This window comes from Macaca nemestrina, chromosome 5 (genome assembly GCF_043159975.1).
Source record: "Macaca nemestrina isolate mMacNem1 chromosome 5, mMacNem.hap1, whole genome shotgun sequence".
NCBI lineage: Eukaryota > Metazoa > Chordata > Mammalia > Primates > Cercopithecidae > Macaca > Macaca nemestrina.
The window spans coordinates 47,707,622-47,725,152 of record NC_092129.1 but is presented as its reverse complement, the minus strand read 5'-3'; the positions used below and the strand labels follow the sequence as shown (position 1 = coordinate 47,725,152).

General features: G+C 36.5%; 1 protein-coding gene across 1 annotated transcript in view; it reads left to right on the top strand.

Annotated features, from left to right (window-relative positions):
* Nucleotides 1-17,531, top strand: part of LOC105465749 (HIVEP zinc finger 2) — an 88,199-nt gene that overhangs the window by 41,363 nt on the left and 29,305 nt on the right. The window contains exon 2 of the mRNA XM_071096526.1: nt 14,418-14,512. The gene's annotated coding sequence lies outside the window, so the exon portion shown is untranslated. The remainder of the gene's footprint in view (nt 1-14,417; nt 14,513-17,531) is intronic.

The following is a 17,531-nucleotide window of genomic DNA, read 5'->3' as shown; positions in this document are numbered from 1 at the left end:
TCTGTTATAAAAAGTTAAAATTTGCCAAAACGTATGCACATACATAGACCATATGTGGCACCATTCACAGTGAGAGACATGTAAACACAGGTAAAGATGCGATATTAAATCTGCATAAAATTAACTGTTGGACCTGCTGTACTACCGTAATAATTTTGTAGTTCCCTCCTGTTGCTACTGCAGTGAGCTCAAGTGTTGCAAGCATCCACTTAAAATGCCATGTGACGCCAATCATCTCCGTGTGAGTGGTTTGTCTCCCAGCAAATTGCAGACACAATAAAAAGTGATCTCTCATGGTTCTTGCACATTTTTTTTTTATCATGTTTAATGCGATAGTTTAAACCTTGAATAACACCATGGGACCCAAAGGAAGTGCCACTACTAGTGCTAGAAGTGCTCCCCAGAAGCAGAGGAAAGTCATGACATTAGAAAGAAAAAGCTGGGCCAGGCATTGTGGCTCACGCCTATAATACGAGGTCAGGAGATCGAGACCATCCTGGCTAACACAGTGAAACCCCATCTCTACTAAAAATACAAAAATTAGCCAGGTGTAGTGGCGGCACCTGTAGTCCCAGCTATTCGGGAGGCTGAGACAGGAGAATGGCGTGAACCCCAGAGGCAGAGCTTGCAGTGAGCCGAGATGGCGCCACTGCACTCCAGCCTGGGGGACAGAGCAAGATTCCGTCTCAGAAAAAAAAAAAAAAAAGAAAAAAGAAAAAGCTGAATTGCTTAACGTGTACCATAGTTTGAGGTCTACAGCTGCAGTTGCCACCATTTCAGACAGATAATTCATCCTGTAAACAGATGATGAAAACTTACGGGATCAGTAAATACAGTACAGTACAGTAAATTTATTTTCACTTCCTTATGATTTTCTTTGTTGTTTTTTTTTTTTTTTTTTTTTTTTTTTTTTTTTTTTTTAGAAGGAGTCTCACTCTGTCGCCCAGGTTGGAGTGCAGTGGCGCGATCTCGGCTCACTGCAAGCTCTGCCTCCCGGGTTCACGCGATTCTCCTGCCTCAGCCTCCCGAGTAGCTGGGACCACAGGCGCCCGCCACCACGCCCGGCTAATTTTTTGTATTTTTTAAGTAGAGACGGGGTTTCACCGTGTTAGCCAGGATGGCCTCGATCTCCTGACCTCGTGATCCACCCGTCTCGGCCTCCCAAAGTGCTGGGATTACAGACTTGAGCCACCGCGCCCGGCTTATGATTTTCTTAATAACATTTTTTCTAGCTTATTATTGTAGGAGTACAGTATATAATACAGACAACATACAAAATATGTGTTCATCCACTGCTTAGGTTATTGGTAAGGCTTCTGTTCAACAGTAGTCTATTAGTTAAGTTTTGGGGGAGTCAAAAATTATATGCAGATTTTCAACTGCTCGGTCCAGGGTAGGGGTGAGATCAACATCCTAACCCATGCGGCATTCAACAGTCAACTGTAGTCACTGTATAAAAGCTTTCTGACTGTTTACTATGCGGAAAGGACTTACTCAGGGCCCTCCGTGAAGCAGGAAGTTTTAGTTAGGACCTAGACTTTAACATTTCTTCAGCTTGGGTTTCTTTAGTCAGCAATAAAACTGCTTTGTTCATTAGTATCAATGACAGCAACAATCATGCTACTAATTGGCAATTTAAAATTGAAAGGTCACTTTCATGTGTCCTCTCCACGTGGGCTCGCCCATAGAATGGTGGAGAAATGGGCCAGCACCTTTATTGTACCCATCTTACGTATGCAGAAACTCAAGCTCCAAAAGGGATTCACCCATGGTTAGTTCACGGCAGATGGGATCTTAAACCTATGTTCATGTGCCGTCCATGGAAACAGCCTTGCACTGAGAAGCAGGAGGCTAAGGAGTGACCTGCTGCTGTGTAATCTTTGAGAAATTGCTTTGACAATTGCTTAATCTTTCTGAGCATCAGTTTTCTCATGCTCCTCTTCCATTACAAGGCTATTGTGGGGCTGAAATAAGTTTTGAAAAATAATATACATAGACAAGATGTTACTAAAACATTTTCTTCTCTATATTGTATTGCTAGTTACCTATTGAAAGACTCACTATAATCTATAAATATTTATTCAAATAATTTACATCCATGTTAAAATCAGAGAGCAGAAGCTGCAATAAAATTAGTTCTGGCACCTTATCTGAGGCCCTCAGTGGAACCAGAGCCAGTCTAATAGAAATTGGACAAAATGATTAAAATACTTTATGTTGCAATTTCCTTTGTTTTTATTTGATTACTTGTTTTTTGCTTATTTTTCTCTACTTTTGTTTGTTTTGATGACAATCTGTGCTAATGAAGAATTCTTGATTAGATGGGTTGGGTTTTTTTAAGCAAATTTTTTCCCTTCAGTGATATCTGAGAAAGAATAAAAGTGAGATTCCAAATAACATCGATAAAGAGAAATCACTGAAAATTATATGAATTCAGACCATTCACAGGCCTGCAGATTTTGTCAAACTGCTTTCAAAACTAAAAAACCATTTTTTAATTTATTATAATTTTTTCAGGGCAAATAACTTCTGGTTGCATTGTTTAAATTGCATTCTTCAAATTATTTATATGAGTGTGAAGAATATAGAAATTAAGCCAATATGCTTATATTAGATATTGCTAACTGCTGACTGAAACCCAAATTACGAATTCCAAATGCACACTCTTTAGTGTTTACATTTATTTGAAGAGAAAGATCAAATTAGATCACATGTAATTGGTTAATCAAAATGACACTGAAAATGGAAAATTATTTTCAGGCTCTTTAATTCATTGTTTAAAATTGGAGTAACACTTAGGATACTTGAAGCTTTACCTTAAAAGTAGAGGTCAATTTGAGACTTGTAATGCTTTCTGATCAAATGGCTTCAAAACTTATTAAAGTACATGTTTCTAAATCTGATTTTATAACCCCATGGGTGTTCAACAGAGACAAAACCTTCATCCACCTGCTTCAGTACACTGCACAGGATTTGTATGTAGGATCTGCCAGTGTAAGTTATCCATGTCCAAGAATATGTCAGATGAATTTGCCTTGTCTGCTGCTGAGCTTTGACAGTAGCTGGAAATTTGACCATGGCTCAAAGATAATATAATTTGACCATATTATTTCCATATTATTCTTAAGCAGTTCCTTAGAGAAGCAAAAATAATTAGTGTTCCTATTCAGTTAGGTTATATGTACCTTTTCTGTTGTATTTATGAAAGCTCTTCTTCTCTTGGAATCAATACAGTTGAAGGCTAAGGAAAACACACATATTCAGAGAGTTTCTGTCATTTTTCACAGAGCTGGAACCAATTAGTCTTCACAGTTGTGTTGCTCAAACTATTGAAATATACAAATAGATTCAACTTTGGAAACAGTTTCTAGCTACATTTATTGCCTTTTCTAATAGTCCCCATTATTGAGATGTGTGTGTTTGTTTGTGTACATATTAATTGTCAGTATAATGGGAAAGAAAAGTAGAAATAGTACTTGAAGCTAGAAATGATGTTAGTGACCAAGACACATGCCTAGAAGGTCTAGATCCTTCCTATAGGACGGCCACAGATTTAGATTGTAGCTTTCTATCAGTCAGCCCAAAGAGGGACATAGGCTTAAAATGTAATGTCTATAAAGCTAATTTTAAATAAAAATAAAATTCTTCCTTATTTTGAGTCCAGATAAATTTCTGCCATATGAGTTCATTTTAAGTAGACGATTAGAAATGATAAACCATGAGGGCTAAGCACAGTGGCTCACACCTGTAATCCCAACACTTTAGGAGACCAAGGCGGGCAGATCGCTTGAGCCCAGGAGTTTGAGACCAGCCTGGGCAACATGGTGAAACCCTGTCACTACAAAAAATATAAAAATTTGCCAGACGTGGTGGTGGGCACCTATAGTCCCAGCTACTTGAAAGACTGAGGCTGGAGACAGAGGGAGGCACTTTAGTCTGGGTGTGACAGAACTAGACCCTGTCTGAAAGAAAGAAGGAAAGAAAGAAAGAGAGACGAAGGGAAGGGGAGGGGAGGGGAGGGGAGGGGAGATTGAGAGGGAGAAAGGAGGGGAGGGGAGGGGTAGAAAGAAAGAGAAAGAAAGAAATTAAGAAATTATAAAACATGGAGTTCCTTTTTAATCGCTAAATAGACTAGAATTGACACCTTACTCTGCCCATAGTATCAAGCAATACATATTTTGGTAATCATGGTATCAGAAAAGAAATGTGGCATAGAATTATCATCAATTTCCTTTGTTAAATTATTGATTAATTCACTGAGAAGAGTCACCTCAGTTACTAATGATGCTTAAAAGTAAATATTCAAGTCATCAGTAAATATTCCCTAAATGCCTATTCGATGAAGCACAGTACGAGTATCACAATTTGCTACTCTAGGTAGTTATATAGAATTATGAGATAGATACACAGTTTTAAAAAAAATATAATAGTCTTAAATCTACTGTTCATATATAATAGCTTATAATTAATCATCTTAAGATTTTTTGTTTTAGAATAAAAGATAAACTTTTGAATATATTATTAAATTATTTGGATATGGTTATTGACTCAGAAAAAAGTTTGGAAAATACTCTTTTTAAATGGCCTAATAAGAAGTAGTGTTTTTTCCCTAAGACTGCTATGAGTACTAATACTCCAGGCAAATTGACTGTTCTCCACTCATCAAGCCCCTCTAGCAAAGCTAGTTCCCTACTCCCATCAGCAGACCTTACCTTCTACTTTTCTGAGAAAATAAGAACATCTAAGGGAACTCCTCAGTTTCTTTTCTATCTGAAAAGTTATCTTTCTTCATTATATCTTCCTTCCCTTCATTCTAAAACAGAAAAATTTTCATGCTTTCTTCTGACACAGATTCCTCATCTATGCTTTTGAGTTCCTTTTTGGTTCCCAATTTTTTTCATCCATTCTTTAATGAAATGTTTATTTATTTATTTATTTATTTATTTATTATTTTACTTTAAATTCTGGGATACATGTGCAGAATGTTCAGGTTTGTTACATGTGCCATGGTGGTCTGCTGCACCTATCAACCTGTCATCTAGGTTTTAAGCCCCGCATGCATTAGGTATTTGTCCTAATGCTCTCCCTCCCCTTGTCCTCCACCTACTGACAGGCCCTGGTGTGTGATGTTCCCCTCTCTGTGTCTGTGTGTTCTCATTGTTCAGCTCCCACTTATGAGTGAGAACATGCAGTGTTTTTCTATTCCTGTGTTAGTTTGCTGAAAATGATGGCTTCCAGCTTCATCCATGTCCCTGCAAAGGACATGAACTCATTCTTTTTTATGGCTGCATAGTATCCCATTTTTAAAAGCATTTATTCCATTATCTTATTACTTGTATCTTTTCCTCCTTTGCTCCAAGTCTCCTTGCCTTAAAACAACCTACTTCTTAATCTTGATTCTTTTTCGGGCTATACATTTGCAGAGTTTGCCTGAAAGGGATGGAAAGAGATGGGATATAATAGCTTTCTAAAGTGTCTCTGTGACTGTGGCAGTTGTCTTCTCAGAACCACTGATGTCTCTCGGTGTCTGCCAACTAAAGTTTTTTGCCTTCTGCCACCACCATCACCTCAGTCTGCCTAATGTTCTAGGCACACAGACTGTTTCTCCAACACCCCTTCTCTTGTCTATATCACAATAATAACCTCACATTAAATGCATCTCTGCCTGCAAATCTGAGTCATCTTTCAAAATCTAAGATAGTGTTCCTTAAATGCAGCATTTGTAAGCAATGTCTTGTCTTTGTATACTCACAACACCATTTCATGCCTCTGTTGCTTTCATAGCTTATTGTTCATATGCTTTCCTTACTCGTTAGACAGTAAGCTCTTTGAAAGCAGAGTGTTGTCTCATTTATCTTGATCCTACACATGCACACTATTTTTTATTCTTACTTGGTGTCATTGAAATTGATTTAAATTTATACATATGTGGGGATTTTTTTGGTAAACGAGACAGTAATATCTGGATTCAAACAAAGAAATATGAAGGTTGCATTTTAGCAATATTTTATTTCATCACATTAGTATATATGAGCTTTGGAAAAAATGTAATTTGACTGAGTGAATAAGCCTGCAGATGGAATTCTGGAATTGCCTGACAGAATTTGCCCAATAGGATCTTATAAATGCCTGCTTGAAACTTGAATTTTTTAAGCCTTAAACTTTGTAAGCAATGATATATTCCGAGATGAGACCAAAAATATGAATACCATTCACAGTTTATCAAAATGTCAAGGAGGTACCTGAATAACCATGTAGCACAGGTAATAATAAAGCTTTATCTGGTTAATTCATTTGTGTAAATCATGGCTTCCACTTGAGCCACTTCCCTCTGTCTAGTCTTTCCTGGTTGTTCAAGCCATTTTTGATCATATGGTTCCTAATCTCTGACAACAACTGATGTTCAGGTTATTTGCTGTGTGCTAACCTCATGTCAATTTCTGAAGTCTTGAGAGATAGTATCCACTTACCCTATGTACCTTATAGAACCTGGGACAGTGTGAGTCCAGATTTGTTCTTTGGTTTCCTGAGGTTGTATATCTCTACACAGGCACACAGACCAATTTCCCCACTCTCTAGGAAAATTGTCAAGAGAGGAAATAGAATTGATTCTTTCAGCAGCTCAGTTATTAGAAGTAGATAGGGTCTGTCTGATTAGGTTATATGATATGTCGTAGGCTTTGCCTTGATTTGTTTTTGAGAGATTTTTATTGTGTGTAGACCTACTATAGGTAGACTGAAGACAATTTTCTTTTTCATCACATCTGAGAATCATTTGTACCATGAAATGTGGGATGCAATTCAAATTTTCAGCTGTACTTTCATTGCTTTGGGTATTATTTCCACTGATGCAGGAGGATCTTCCCTCAAAGATGGATTTTCTTCAGGCAAGGTCAGCCTGTTATATGAATACTTATGAATATAATGCATATTTTATGATTTGATTTCTCTGTTCTCTTTGTGTACATAATCCAAAGTTAACAGCGGCCTTTCTTTATGCTAGTCTTGGCATACCTAGGAGTAAAAAGAAAATTGGAGAATCATGACCTTATTTATGTATATCTGCAGCAACCAAATAGTAAACATAAGCATTGTAAATGATAAAACTTGAGAAAACAATACATTGGAGTTATGACTTTGTTGTGTCATACATACTTCTCACTAGAGTATGGTAGTCAAATAAACCTTATTTGCTTTTATCCCTGTCTCTCCAAATATTTAGTTAAAGAGTAAATGTTTAAGATGGCTTGGCTAGAAGTAGTTATTTACCTACCATCATATTAAGGAATAAGATAGAGGAAATTGAAGGGAAGGAAAAAAAATAAAAATGAGAAAATGTATCACAAAAGAGAAAACAAAAAAATATTTTTAATTATACAAAACATCTACTTGGCTCTGCCCTTTTGCAAAACCAATGCAGCAGAAGTATTGCCTGTGGAGGTGGTGTTACCATGTCTTCACAGGTCTCCTAGGTGAAATTTTGGTATTGTGAACAAGGGGCTTACCTCCATTGACTCTCAATGAAAGAGCTATCTTTGCTTTTAGGAAGATGATCTCATAACTCTCCTTAAAATATTTACTTTAAAATTTTCATTATAAGAACATAAAAATCTTAGAAAATAGCTTATACTGAAAACTGGTTGTAAATTAGGTAATTATTTTTGCTTTGGATACTAAATAATGCACTGCTTGTAGAAATTGATTATCTTTACTTCTAATTTTTCTATCATTTACTCATTTTGGAAAAATTAAAATTTTTGTTGAATTGATTTTTATTTACTATAAAAATTGGTAAACAGTTCAGTGGAGCATTGGTCCTTAACTACTGTTATTTTCTGTTTCTTTGATTGTGGATTATACATATCTTTGCTCATTTGAATTTCAAAATTATTAATTCTTCATTTTTAACTTCTTTACTCATTCAATCGATTTCTGCAATAGGGTTAGATAAATAAACTTTGAATAAGAGGACGTAGTGTGGATAATGGAAAATAATTGACTTGACAGTTTAAAGACCTAAGCTGTAGACCAGAACTATCATAATGAGCTGTGGGTCCCTAAGCAAGTCTTTTGACTTCTCTGGTTCATTTGTTAGTTGCCTGATTGATTAAATTCAATGGTTTCTAAATTATTCCACAGCCCTAAACACTGCCTATATTATTTAGAATAAGCTAAACATTTAAATAGTAATAGAAGTTTGTAGTTATATATTTGCTCCTAAAATCAAGTTAGTCAGGTATATGACTTACGTGGTGTCAAACTGGGTCAAGGAAACAAACCTAGATTATAGCTCTTATCTTAGAAAACATGACATGTGTTTTAAGGACACATGTTGGGAGAAGTTTGCATGGTCAATATCAGATAAGCACAGCCAAGATGCAGAATGACTAGAGAACGCTATATGATCCTGAATCATCAAAGGAAGATTAAACTATGGTTAGTAGACTGTAATTAACTCAAGGCAAAAGCTAGCGTACTTTTGAAAGTAAATTACTACCAGATGTTTAACAAAAAATGATTTATCTGTGGTCTTTACCTAGCCATAAGGTTGTATTAGCTAGAACACCTTATTCCCCAAGCATCCTCATGAACCAACATTCCACCACACTAGAATAAAGTATATACAACCATAGAGAAACCAGAATGGTAGAGTCTTGTATTTTTATTTCATCTGACAAATGTATTTGTTTCTAAATCTAACATTGATAACTGTGCATTTCTATATATTAGCATATATAGTTTTCTTTAAATATGAAGTTCAGTGTCGTTACATCTAGAAAACCTTTTCTAACTTTCCAGAAAGGAGTGACCATTCCCTCTTGCAATCTCCCTTGTAATCTGTTTATATTTATGTCATTTGTTGAATGAATTCACAAATATCACTACCTCCTGAAGCTCTGAACTCTTTTCTGTTTGTTTGTTTTGTTTTTGTTTTTGTTTTTGAGATGGAGTCTTGCTCTGTTGCCCAGGCTGGAGTGCAGTGGTGTGATCTCGGCTCACTGCAACCTCTGCCTCCTGGGGTTCAAGTGATTTTCCTGCCTCAGCCGCCCGAGTAGTTGGGATTGCAGGTTCCAACCACCACACCCAGCTAATTTTTGTGGGTTTGTTTGTTTGTTTGTTTGTTTGTTTTTGAGACGGAATCTTGCTCTGTCGCCCACGCTGGAGTGCAGTGGCGCGATCTCGGCTCACTGCAAGCTCCGCTGCCTCCCGGGTTCATGCCATTCTCCTGCCTCAGCCTCCCGAGAAGCTGGGACTATAGGCGCCCGTCACTATGCCCGGCTAACTTTTTTGTATTTTTAGTAGAGATGGGGTTTCACCGTGTTTGCCAGGATTGTCTCAATCTCCTGACCTCGTGATCCGCCAGCCTCGGCCTCCCAAAGTGCTGGGATTACAGGCATGAGCCACCACGTGCCCGTCCTAATTTTTGGATTTTTAGTAGAAACGGGGTTTCACCATGTTGGCCAGGCTGGTCTTGAAGTCCTGACCTCAAGTGATCTGCCTGCCTGGGCCTCCCAAAGTGCTGGGATTACAGGTGTGAGCCACCACACCCAGCCAGCTCTGAGCTCTTAAATGCAATGCTTGTCTTTTCTTTTTCTGTATTGTGTAAATATAGCCCATTTCTGGCACATCGTAGGCATTCAGTAAATGTCTTAAAGTATCATAGAATAATCAGAAATCCTATTTAAAGAGGCTTAAGTTACAATTTCTAATGCACATTACCTGTTTTTGTTTGTTTTCACTAGTTTTAATTTACGCAATGCTTTGTTTCCTATCTTTTCTGTGCTCCTGCACTACCTGCTGAGAATCAGCAATAGACTATATGTAGCTTTGGTATCATTTTTATGGGCAGTTTCTGGATAATTTGGACTCAATTTGCCCCAGCCTCCTATTATGAAAACTCTGTGGGAATCCTTCTTTCCACGCACCTTCTTGACTTTTCAAAACCTTCTACAGAGTTGTTCGGGGAATGAATTGCCCCATGTTCCAAAACTACCACGTTTCTCTTTCCCTAGTCATGTCCCTTTAATATGTTTTCTTTTTTACATTTCATCACCAACCTCATTCGTTACCTTTATATCAAAAATATTTCTAAAGATCTAGCTTATAGTTATCCTGTCAATGTGTGTGTGTGTGTGTATGTGTGTTGTCTATCCTGTACCTGCCTTCTCTAGTCCTTCCCAGCCTCTTCTTTCTTTGCCACTCTAGGCACTCCAAAGTGGAACAATGGGCCCATTTAGAGTCTTTTTTTTTTTTTTTTTTGTAGAGAGGAAAAGATGCCTCTACAAAAACCGTGTGAAATTGGTGGAGTATCTCTTGAACATTGATGTCTCTTTCAGTGCTCTTCTCCCATCTGTAGTCGCTACTTTTGAATTTTTTCTATTCCCTACTATAAGAGTAAAGTGTCTCTTGAGTGAAGAGTAGTGTTCATTCTTTTAAACATGTAATACTTAAACACTCCTTTTTACTGAGAAATAAAGCTATCATATCTTGTTTCCAGTTCCTATTTGCCATTTTTCCATTTTTGTAAGAATTATTTTCATTGTTGTTGTTTTGATTTTTTTTTTTTTTTTTTTTTGAGACAGGGTCTCACTCTATCCCCCAGGCTGGTGCAGTTATAGCTCACTGTAGCCACAAGCTCCTGGGTTCAAATGATCTTCTCACCTCAGCCTCCCAAGTAACAGGGACTACAGATGTGCACCACCACACCTGCCTAAATTTTTTTTGCAGAGATAGAGTCTTGCTATGTTGCCCAGACTGGTCTCAACCTCCTGGTCTTACGCAATCCTCCCAAAGTGCTGGGATTACAGGTGTGAGCCACTATACCCAGCCAATAATGACTGTTTTTAATTATAATAATGCTCATCTAAAGTGTAACTGGTTTACCTTATCAGCTCTTCTCCTAAAATTGTGATATAGTGTATATTTATTTAACCTCAGAAAAAACAAGGGTGATGGGAGGTACTTGCGAGTTCTGCCAATGAAACCTTCACCTCTTGCTAGATTCATGTAAGAGTCATATTAAAGCATTAACTATAACTTGTTTTGAAACAATTTGGAAAAGTAGAGAATGGAAAAAGACAATCCCACTAACAATGGATATTTCTTAAATGTCTATCTATCATCTATCAATCAGTAGCTTGACTCTTGCTTAGCTTAATAGTAATAACCCATAAGCATCCAAGAACAAGTAACTAATGCCAAGGATTTTTTCTCTTCTAAGAATGGGAAGGCTGAGAAACCACTGGGATAGAAACAGTAATACTCAAATCTTCCAAGTGTTTATTACAAATAGGAGATGGAGGATTGGAAAATATTTTCAAGGGTCTCTTTCAACCTGCAGGTCGACAGAAAAACCATCCTGTATGTGGTACAGTGAAATATAATTTTTACCTCATATTTAGGAAGGAATTTTAAATGACCTTGGGATATTTATCAAGATTCATTAGCACTATTTCTGAAAACTTGTTTGTTTTATTAAATATTAAGGTTTCATTACCTGGTAAGTTCTTGTGAATCTAACAACCTAAAAGCAAAGTTAAAGAAATAATCATCTTTCCTCCTTTAGTCCATTTCTTTAATAACATACTATGTAAACTGTTGATTTCTTGAGAAGAGGAGCATGAGTTGTCATAATACATTCTCAAGAGCTGTTTGATGAAAGGTTTTTCTTTTATTTTGATGGAGAAATAGAGACACAAAAACTCACTTAAAATTAATGCAAAAAATAAATTTCTGAGATGGCATCTCCATATCTCCATTTCAATAATAACAATAACCAAGTCCCATTGTAGAGGCCATTACTGATTTCAATTTATAACAAAATGATTTGTGCAGAAATGCCAAAATTGATATCATATCTTTCATGTTAATATCATTTGCATCTTTGCTTTAAAATCACACTAATTATCTGGAACTTTCTGTAAGGTAAAGATAAGTATAACATGATTACCATTCTCTTCTTCAAGAGAAACCCAAACATTTAAAAGGTCATGAGTGATGCAACAGAACCAGTTTTCGAATCCTCTTACCAGGTGAAATGGGGAATCATCTGTAATCTATAATTTCAAATACATGTACATGTCATGAAAGGAATGTTTACCATTTCCAGTAGCCATCATCTTAGAAAGTAAGACTGGAAAAGCGAGTCAGAACTGGGAATGCTGTCCCATCACAGCTTGTTGGGGGGCACTCACGTGCTCTGTTTTGCCTGTGGATGCTGCTGGTAGGAATGATGATTTCTGTAGGGGAAGGGAGATTGGCTGGCCTACTGAAAATTAAGCTCTTCTTTTACCTTCTTGCCTCTTAATTTGGTGACTGTGAGATTACCAGTCAGAGGTAGTCACTGACTACTGCAAGTTAAGGCTCCCTATAAATATCTGTCTCTTTAGAACATTGGCCCATTTATGTCTTGGGTGTATTTTGTTTGGAGTACAAAATAACTCAGTGATTTCTTTTTTCTTTCTTTCTTTCTCTTTTTTTTTTTTTTTTGAGGAATGCCATGCTTTACTTTAGACTAGATTATAGTTTTTGTGGTGTTTTTTGAAGTGCTTTTATTTGATTTTTTAAAAAAGATGTGATATTTAGTGTGTTAAACCTACAGTTAATTATCTTATAGAAAATGTGTATTTTTTAGGATATCGCCTCTATTCCTTCTATGTTAATGAATCATGCTCTTTAGCGTTGATGAAAGTTTCAATTTTGAGAATAGTAGACCTTGTTAGGTGTCACTTTGGGTACCAGCAAACCGTTGATTTCAGGCAAGAAGAATAAAGTTTAAAAAAGAAAATAAATCTAGCATTTGCTTAATAATTTGCCCTTTGCAGCACCAGAATCTTATGTGACCACCCACATTCATCTGGTTACTGACGTGGTTCTTCCTTCAATTGCAGAAGCTATTTTTGCACCTTTTGTGTCTTTTGAGGAACCGAGTGGGCCTACTTGCTTATAATGATTCATGTCTCAAGTGCACAGGGTGTCCTGAAGTGCTACCACAGTGATGTGCAGAAATGAGGGGGAAACTAAAGCAAACTACTTCCTTTAAACACTTTGAATGTTCACATGAAGTGGTACTGCAGGAACGCACATTTTAACTGTTGTTTAATGCTTTAGTTATTCTTACAAGAGTTTTGTAATAACTTGTCAGGAAGAAAGAGCAATTTTTTAAAAAAATAACAAATATACAATTATGGGTATCATAATAATATTTTTAAGTAGGTCTTTTACACTGGGAGATAAACTCTGTTAAGATCATTGATTAATCTATTTGGATTAGGTAGTTTGACCTTCCATGCATTTCTTTGGATCATACTTGAATAAATATTAATTCTATATATGAAAAGTTCCTTTCTTCATTACTTACTAGACTTTGGAAAGTCTGAATTTTGCTTTGGTTGGGTTTGGATTCCTATTTCAGAATTTAATTTTAGCACAAACTATAACATTGCTGAAATAAACTATAGAAACAAATTTACAACGAGGTTATCTAAGACTTCACCTGCAAAGTTTAGTTGCTGATACACCTAAAGATGTTCTTTGGTTTCTGGTTGCATTCATGTCCCTACAAAGGACACAAACTCATCCTTTTTTATGGCTGCATAGTATTCCATGTTGTATATGTGCCACATTTTCTTAATCCAGTCTGTCACTGATGGACATTTGGGTTGATTCCAAGTCTTTGCTATTGTGAATAGTGCCGCAATAAACATATGTGTGCATGTGTCTTTATAGCAGCATGGTTTATAATTGTTTGGGTATATACCCAGTATCATTCTCAGCAAACTATCACAAGAACAGAAAACCAAACACTGCATGTTCTCACTCGTAGGTGGGAACTGAACAATGAGATCACTTGGACTCGGGAAGGGGAACATCACACACCGGGGCCTATCACGGGGAGAAGGGAGGGGGTAGGGATTGCATTGGGAGTTATACCTGATGTAAATGATGAGTTGATGGGTGCTGACGAGTTGATGGGTACAGCACACCAACATGGCACAAGTATACATATGTAACAAACCTGCACGTTATGCACATGTACCCTAGAACTTAAAGTATAATTTAACAAAAAAAAAAAAAAAGAAAAAAAAAAAGATGTTCTTTGGAAATCTCAGCTTTATGGCAGAACCGTATCATGGACTACAATGACACAATTTCTAGTTCTGATACTTGAAGTTTTAACTCTAGCATTTCACTGTTACAGGGAATTCCTTTTAAATACAAGTATTTATTCAAAAGATTTAAACTATGTTAAAAGAAAGGAAATTCTTTCTTGTGGGGGGGAAATAGCTTATTGAGAGATCCAGTTCCAAATTTTCTTTCCTAAAGGAAGGTAGGTTCTGTGGTGAAGAAGAATGAGCATGCTTATTAAACTCATGACAGGTGTCATCATCTTTTAAATCTTCTTTTTCATCTTTTAGATTCCCAGAAGTTGTGCATGAGCTCCTGTGAGGAGAGTTGGCATCTTGGAAATCAAAGACGGTTGTGATGCAGTTTTTTGATATGCGGATAACAGGTTAATAACTAAAATTTATTTATTCTTATTCTCGTGTTACATTAAACTTGAAAAGCTGTTTTGGCCGACCATGGGCTCATATATAAACTGATTTTGTCATCAAATCAGGGAGGAAACAATATATTATTTTCCATCTAGAGAGAAAAATGTTGTTTTGTTGTATTTTGTTTTTCATAGTAGACTAGTCTTTTTTTTTTTTTTTTTTTTGAGATGGAGTCTTGCTCTGTCGCTAGCTAGGCTGGAGTGCAGAGGCACAATCTCGGCTCACTGCAACCTCTGCCTTCTGGGTTCAAGTGATTCTCCTGCCTCAGCCTCCCAAGTATCTGGGACTACAGGCACCTGATACCATGCCTGGCTCATTTTTGTATTTTTAGTAGAGACAGGGTTTCACCATGTTGGCCAGGATGGTCTCGATCTCTTGACCTCGGCCTCCCAAAGTGCTGGGATTACAGGCGTGAGCCACCGCGCCCAGCCCACCAGTCTTAATTATAATTAATTATCATTGTTATAATTAAAATAGCTTTATTTCACAGAATTTATTTCTGACAAAGTTTATTTTCATGTGAGACTCTACTTAGTAAATCCTAATAACTTTTGCTATATAATGAGAAAACATCTCAGTAGAAAGGTGAAATCACAATTTAAAAAATTATTTTAAAAGGCATGACAAAATATTAAAAGCAGCATGCTGTAGTCAAAATAAATCATAAATATCTTGACTAAATAGGCAAACTCTACAAATATATACAATGATGCCTGCATTGCAGCCCACATTGAAAAATATGATTGTTTCTCATTAGGTTTTAAATATCAAACTAGATTTTAATTACATCAAATTAGAGGATGATCATCACAATATTTTTACTCTTCTCCAAAAATTTTCTGTATTGCTTGGCAGGATTATATATAATATAGTTTTCTCCATATAGTGGCAACTTGCTCATTTTGGAGGGAACTGAGGTTGTTATGGGAATTTTTACTAAAAGAAGCCTTTATAATGAATTTGGCTCTCAGGAAGGCACCTTTTAAAAAATCCTCCTGTGGAAATAAGTCTTTATTCAGCTGGACTCTGGCACTCGTCATGCCTTCTTTCTTGGTAGTTCCTTTTTTCCCTCATCCCATACTCTCTGAGCATGTGTGCTCTGAGCGGTGGTTGGGCAATAAGTGTCTAAGTGACCCGTGGGATCAGTGTTACAACTGCGATGCCCTGAGGTGTTCATGCGTTTTTTTAAAGATTTTACAATTGATCTATGGCATTTTAATAACAAACACAATGATGTCCCTTCTAAAATGTCATTCACTAATTATTACCATAATACACATATTTTGTTTACAAGTGTCATACTACCAAATCCTCAAGAAAAGACCAAATGTTTGTAAGTGTCATACCACCAAATCCTCAAGAAAAGAGCAAGTGACCATGTACATTTTAAAAAATGTTTTATTTTTTAAATGTTGGAAGTGGAGAAGCTGTGTTTGCTGCCAGTCCTTTTTATACCATCATTATTTAGGATGTCATTATTTAATGCTCACTTGACTTTTGCCACCACTCAAGTAATGACTAATTTCCTGAGGTAAAGTCTTTTCTGAGATAATATTTTTCTAAGCAAAAGATCCCAGATTGACAACCTTGGGTACTGTAGGTCTTTATTCTTCTGCAGAGCAAGCCTGTCTTCCTGCCAATCCCACCCAGTCGTTATCCTGAAGAGACCTCTGAGGAGGTCCATCCAGGAGGCTGTTTCTGTGTCTTTCCTTTGGGAGCTTGTCTGAGGACATTATTTAACTGGGTACCAAACTTATTTGAGTGGGACTCTGAAGAGTGGCCAAAGGAGAAGGCACACTTCTAGAAGAATGCCAGCTCTTCCCTGTAATATTTTCTTTCACTTCAATTCCTTTAGTTCTATTACCACCGAAATAGCCATGCAGAGGTAATCTCTTTGTTTACATGATCCCCCTCTGAAAAGTGTGATGAGCCTGCCAGACAATGTCTGTCTTTATTGACTGGAGGACTCCTGTGGGCTGTAGCAGTATCCACAGGAAACCCAGAGTCATATCCCCTGACTTTTATTATCCAGTCAATTATCTTACTCCTTTCATAGCACTCAAAACCCACTAGAGAAAATTTTAACTGTGAATGCAAAACTGTATTTGGAATTCCGCTCCTTTGTTGGCAGTGGGTGCCAAAAATGACTTTGTGTGGGTTTGGTTACCATAAAAGGAAATATCAGTGAATAAAGTGATAACTCACTGTTTGCATATGAGAATTACTCTCCTACTGCATTTTTTGATGTATCAATTGATTAGGAAACCTGGTATATATTTTTAATGGACTATTAGAGAATCTGAAAAATGAATTGACTCTACACAGTCATAGAGAAATGCTGTAGCTATAATTAACCATATTACTATAGATCTTTATAGTTCTAAGTAGATCTCTGTTGAAGAAATTAAACTAAAATTGCAGGTAGATACAATGGTACATTTAATGATTTATAATAATATTATGAAGTCCAAAGAAAGTATTTTCCTAGACTTAATGATTCATTTAATATAGATTTCCTTCTCTAACATACTTATTAAAATGTTTTCTTATCTATAAGCATTTTTATACATTTCAGTAATAAAATGGAAGCTCACGAATTTATGTCATTTGGAAGAGTTAGGTTGCTTAGTAAAAGTGTCACCTAACAAAACAAGACAAATGCCATTATCTAACCTTGAATTAAACTTGGAAAACCCAATTGTTTTTAAAGTGAATTTGTTTTCCTCAGTATAATTTGAGTGGAGTAGCAGAGAAACTTTCAAACCCTCCCAAATCCTGCTCGTTTTTAAAGAGAAAGTCATGCCATGTTCAGTAATAGATTATGATGCATACAATTTCCATTGCAGAATCTTTTCAGTTTCCAGGATAAGCAGCTGTAGAAAAATGACTAATACAAATAGTCCATATTTTTAATGGTTCATAAATATGATCAATAAATTCCAAAAAGAAGCCATCACTCACTTTCTCTCCCACCTA